Source organism: Etheostoma spectabile, chromosome 1 (assembly GCF_008692095.1).
Source record: "Etheostoma spectabile isolate EspeVRDwgs_2016 chromosome 1, UIUC_Espe_1.0, whole genome shotgun sequence".
Classification (NCBI taxonomy): domain Eukaryota; kingdom Metazoa; phylum Chordata; class Actinopteri; order Perciformes; family Percidae; genus Etheostoma; species Etheostoma spectabile.
This window is the reverse complement of record NC_045733.1, coordinates 17473805-17480356: the sequence shown is the minus strand read 5'-3', so window position 1 is coordinate 17480356 and position 6552 is coordinate 17473805.

The window sequence follows — 6552 nt, the reverse complement described above, 5'->3', positions numbered from 1 at the left end:
TTCAACCAAATATTGAATAAGAACATTTAATTACAGGGCACGCACACAACATGACTGAAGTTAAAGCAAGATCTTTTTTGTGTAAAGTGATTGCACTTAAGGGGGGGGGGCAGGAGTGCTTGTGCCATCTTCCCTGTCTCAACAATGAGTATTTACAATGACACAAACCTTTTGTACACATACACACTGTAACAAATTCAACGTAAAATTTACAGTAACTTACTGGCAGCAATTGGCAGCAAGTTACTGGGAATTTCTTTTTAAAGTAAAGGTAGCGTACTTCCGTTTGCAGTATTTTATGTATTCACTGTAAAATACAAAACAATTAAACACAACATGAGATAAAAAAGTACAAATACAGTAGTTTCCTATTTACAGTACTATAGTTTTTGCAGTAATACTTTATATTGTGATTTAGTCATGTCATTTTGTTGACAAGGTTGTAATGTAAACTTTACAGCATTCTACTGTAAACATCATATACAGTAGTGTCACTGTGAAATCTAAAGTAATTAACTGTAGATTTCACAGCCGTTATTTACAGTGCAGTGTATGTTTAATGAAGAGATATCACAGTGGACGTGTTCTCAAATGTCGACAAGTGACATTGCTGAGTTTAAAACATACTGAAAAAGTAGTCTACAAGCTTTTAATAGTAAAAAAATAAAAATAAGTAGCCTAAGCACTTCTACTTTAAGCTTTGCTAGTTGCTTTACTAAGTTTTCAGTGGTCTCCTGCAGGATGAAGCACTACTCAGCGCCATCATGTGAGATGGAGCCGAGTTTAACCAATGCCTGCTGTGGTCTGTTTGGCTGTAGCTCCGATTCAGCAGCACTGATTTGTATCAGAGAGATTGCTGAATCCTCCAACAGAGAAGTTGGCTGGTTCAGCAGCTTGCGATCAGTGCTGAGTCACACACATAATGCTGCTCCTGCATCATCTAACATCTTGTATTCAATCCTTACTTATACTGGTGGAGTACTTCCTGCGCCGGGCAACATCCTGCTTTGAGGCCACATGATGACGCATTTTCATGCCATCCTTTGTCAACAATCAAACAACGCGGTTATTCATGACGACAGCTCCCCTTAACTTTGAAAATAAATCAATAACATCATGTTAATCCACTCCCAACTGACTTCAGACCAGCCAGACTGATAACACCAGCTCTACTTACTGTCAAGCTGATTTTCTCAGCTTTACAAAAGATGACAACCAAGTGACAAGGCCTCGCCCAATAAACACGAAACAAGCAATTAACCCAACTATCACCCTATAATCATGAATCAACTGTGGAGCTAGCCGGTTCCTGCTTTGCTAGCAGCAGAGCCTTTTGGAGAGAAAACATGGAACATCTGGTGGAAGCAGACAGGGGCTGGCGTTACACGATGGGAGAACAAGTGCCTGAAAGCTTCATTATGTACCAGCTGTTGGGCTTGCTGTTGCCCTCAGCAAAAAACAACCTCGCAGGACGAGGTTTCTGGCAAATACGCTGCAGAAGATTCTTAGTGTGGCGTTTTGCAGGGAAACTTGAGGAGGAGCCATTTGTAATTGTGAGGTGTTTTTTCAGAGTGAGTTGACCTGCGTGCATGACAGGGCTCAGCTTTCAAGGAACCAATACTAATGTGTATCTTAACACGGACACTCAGACAAGGGGAATGTCTTTCTTTCTGTTTTCTTTCTTGAAGTTGGGATAGGAGCCAATGTTGTGGCCCTGTATGCCAATTGAAAAATTGTTGGGCCATAGAAATAGTCCCAATTTAACTAAAATAGCTCAAACTTCTTTTTAAACTTGTAATCTTAATCCTAACCTAATCTCTTAATAGAAAATATCTGGTGCAAGTTTCTCTGCTCATCATCTTTGGTTTTTAACCAAAAACCTGCAGCTTGAATGACGTTCCCGTCAACCCCCGCTGTAGCCTACTTTGTTTAGCAAATGTTAGCATGCTAACACATTAAACCAAGATGGTGAACATGATAAACATCAGACCTGCAAAAGATCAGCATGTAAGCTTTGTGATCATGAACACGTCAGCATGCTGAAATGAGCATTTAGCTTAAAGCACCCTCACATAGCCGCTATCGACTGTTAAGTCTAGTTTTGTCGTGCATGAAACATGATGATTGACAGGTTCTGGGCTCAGCTGCTAAATATGCAGAGTGAACTTAAATTGTAAACTAGTTTTTCGATGGAAATCTCACCAGGGCCGTAGCTAGAGTTTCAGAAATAATGATCCAATTTCCTGCAAACTGCAAACTCCTCCCCTGCTTGTTCCAACCCCTAAATCTCCTCTGTGTCCTTACGGGCCCCGAACCCCACAATAATTCACTTTTAAAGGATATGTCGGTTAAAGTTAATTTACGAGCATCTGAAATTTACTGCTCACTACAAACTATTGCATGTGAATTATGTAGAGAATAAACAATGGATTCAGGCCAGGCGTTCAAAGTTGAAAGGTTTCCATGTAACCCTTCTCACCTTGTCTTTAATTTCTAACTTTTGTTATTTCCTCTTCTTTCCAGGCCGGTGCTGTACCGGCAGCAGCAGAGCCCACTCTCTCAGGTTGGACAGCTTGTTCAAGTCGAATGCTATTAGTTCTAGGTCAGCGCCTGGGCTTTCTCTACACCCCAACAACACCTTTTCACCAGGCAGGGATTCCAACCGCCATTAATCAGAGTGGTGACAGCCCATGGATGTCAGTAAATATGTTTCCCTCTCTGCCTCTTTCTCCCAACACTTTCCTTTCCCACTCTCTCTCTCTCTCTCTCTCTCTCTTGCTCGATGATTGTTCTTTTTTCCCTGCTCTTTGGGGTTTAATGTTGACCTGTTCTTGCTTTGATCTTTATTAGATCAGGATTCAACAGTGGAAGCACTCCACTACACATTGAAGTTGGGTAGTTTTAGGGGGTTTTGGTAGGGAGAGATACTGGGAACGTACAAAAAAAAAAAAAAAACTGCACCAAACAGCAGAACACAAAATGAAACGCTTTTTCTTGATCCCTGCTACACCAAACGTTCTCTTACATCCAGCTCAACATGTTTGTTTTTTTGCGCTGAACATAAGTGTTGGCCAGGTGCTTGTGATGATGTTGTCGAGACAGAACGTCTGCTCAGTTGAGATGTGCGACAGTTTTGTCTTCTGCACGGGTGGTACAGCTGACCGGGGGGATGAGTGTTGGCTAGCATAGTGGCTGGTGTGTGTGTGTGGGCAGAGGGCCAACAGCAGCCAGTTGGAGATGTGGGTGCCCATCCCTGTTGGCATGCAGGGCCGGGTATCTGCTGCTGTCCAGAGACAGCTGTAATGAAGCAACCCGTGGCCGTGCAATCCGGTTGGTTGCTACTGAACGCTGATAGAGCTGCAGTCTGAGCTTTTCCTCTGCCTGGCAGACGGAGCTGTGACCAACCAATGGCAGGCATTCCTCATGAAAATAACTCACACTCTTGCCAGAGAGTTAAACTGAGAGAGAGTAAGAGAGAGAGATGGAGAGATAAAGAGAGAATGAGGCAGGATGACATGAAGCAAATGGTGACCTTTGCAAAGATGGATTTGTTTATCAACAAATGTTCTCGCTGTCAACACCTGGTCCAGCGTGACCTTCGCGCCGAGACAGAGCTGACGGCACTCATCTGTTCATCTTTGTGTCCACTTGTCAACGCTGAGTCCTAGCAATTGAAGAGACAGACAACGTGAGCCATGTTTCCTCTCCGTCCATGACCAGAGCCCTTTCATTCCACTGCACAGTCGTGTTCAGTTAATCACTATTAGCTGTCATCATGTGGGCACACACACTAACAGGCTGACGGGGATAATTCTTCACTTAATTCATGGGTCGGAGTGATAAATGCATACACAACTTTTTCAGTTCAATAATCTCTGTATTGCTAAATCAGTTAAATATGTGTACAGTGAATATGTACACTATTCAATATTATTATAATGTGGTATGTTTGTTGATGGATAATGTCTTACTCTTGCTCTTATGTTTGAAAGATGCATTTCAAATAAACTTTCATTGCCTCACAGGCCAACTGGAGATTTAAAAAAAAGAAAAGTCTTGAGCCATTTAACTAGAAAAACTCTCTATGTTTACATGAAATACAAGAAGGCATGTTATATCTAAAGTGGGTCTGGTGAATCTCAGTGTGGACATTTTGTTACAGTTTTTCTCAATTGCTAAAACACTAAAACCCATTGGCTGAACAAAGTTCTGCAGTTGCCTCAACTCATTTAGCTGATTGTGCAGTCTGTTGTTAATACCTTAAACCATTTCACATTGTAAAACACAATTTGCAGATCTCACTTAGACTTTTCAGCGAACCTCTAAACACATTCTCCTTCTCAAAACACATTCGGCACTGTAATGCACAGGTCATCCATACTGGTAAACACAAGGGGCAACAACCAAGTCCAAACAGAGAACACATGTCATTGATTGAACACAAGCACTCAAAATTGATTTCACTTGTTCCGAATGATGTGACACAACCAATACACAAAGAGGCGTCTTCCCCCGTTGCCTCATGAGGGAGAATATTGCTTGTGATGTTGACAGAGTGCTCCGGCCCGACCCAGCCCAAAGACGAGAAGAAGCACATTGATCACATGTTTACTTCTTTGATTTTTGTCCCTTTTACAGTAGTATTATATACTGTGGCACAGCGCAATGTATGCAGTATTCTGTACAATGAACAAATCGCATGGCCCTGAACATTGAGTTTTCCATTTGTTACTGTAACAGTACTCCCCTGCTCAATAGATCCTGACTGGTTGCAGGTTCATATCAACAAAGAACTAGAGTTACAGTATCACAGAGACGAAGGACAGGTTTGTGAGATGCATGGTACAGTACTGTAAAAATAGAGGTTTAAGGAAGAAGAACAAAAAAAATTGCAAAGTACTAATTTTTGATAAATTTGGAGCTACTATGTGGCCAGGAGGTAGAGCGGGCGCATATATATATATATATATATATATATATATATATATATATATATATATATATATATATGTATATATATAGAGGTTAGCTCCTCGGCGCAGCGGCCGCAGGTTTGACTCCGACCTGAGGCCCTTTGCTGCATGTCGTTCCACTCTCTCTCTCCTCTTTCATGTCTTCATCTGTCCTGTGAAAATAAAGGCCTAAAAGTGCCCCAAAAACATAATCTAAAAAAACCTAATAAGTAAGAACCTGACTATGAGCTACATTGAGAGAACATGTTTTCATCCATCAAAAGACAATGACGGCAAAATATGTGATTTGTTTTGAGATTAAAAATGTACTTTTCTCTGAGAATTATGTTTTGAACAATATGTTTCCTATTACATATTTGTATATACAGTATGTATGTATATATATTTTTGTTAACTGATTGCTTGATAGTGTATATCATTTTGATCACTTTGTTCCTGACTGTTTATGTGTTTGATTTTGAACACAGGAAAAGAAGTTTTGTAAGTAGTGCTTCAAGATGAGGTTTAGTGTTTAATGTTTTCAGAAAATGGAGCAAGGTATCAGAAATTGTGTTTTAACAATTGAGAAAAAACTGTAAATATCTTCAGCTGGTCTATTTTTGTCCCACTAACATACGTGTGTGTGTGCTGCAGAGACTGTAGCCTATGTACAAACAGGAAGACACCTCCCTGTTGAACTGTTCCACACTACTAAATCTGTCCTGTTAAAGCTTTAGAGCGTAACTTTTTGATTCAAATGAACGTCCGTTACATTCAAGCCATTGCCAAATGAGTTGTCTCAAAGCTAATTAAGACTATCCGCTCCACACAACTCTCTCTGTATTTCTCAGTATGGCTGTGTTCAGAAGATTGTGTTGCACGGTGACCATCCTGTGCAGGAGCTCGAGTGAGGAGAACATGCAAACATTACATATTTCCGGTTAAATCTCAGGATGGATGTAAACTTCCGGTTATTGTAGAACGTTGTGCTACTGTATGATATAATTGAATGCTTGTCGTCAAAACACCCAAAACTGTTGCTGTTGTGATGTTTGTATTAATTAGTACAGAGCCCGTAGAAAATGTGCCAGTTTGGTTGCTTGGCCTGTGGTATTACTGAATTATTCAAAAACAAATAGTACCCTAAAATTCGTTACAAAAGGATCCCAAACCAAATATGCAACTCCATTGAAGTAGTCTACTTCTACATCAGAGGAAGACATTGTACTACTGTATGTACCTGACAGAGAACGTTTCAGATTCAGAATGTAATCACAAAATATCATAATGAAAATTTGGAGTAATCAGACATTAGCCTCATGGACTCATGGCAGGGCGCTAACCCGCCGGCCCGTTATGAGAGCTAATCAGTAGTGATGGTCAAATGAAGCTTTGCGAACCACTGTCTCTATTATCTGAGCTCACTAGATGGCGCTCTATGTTCAACAAATGGTTAAAAACACACGGGATTGCCGGTCCGTTAACCTTTTTCTTTGAACAGAGAGCGCCATTTAGTGAGCTCAGAAATTAAAGACAGTGGTTTTCGAAGCTTCACTTGAGCATCACTAATATCTAGAGAGAGAGAGCGAGAGAGAGCGAG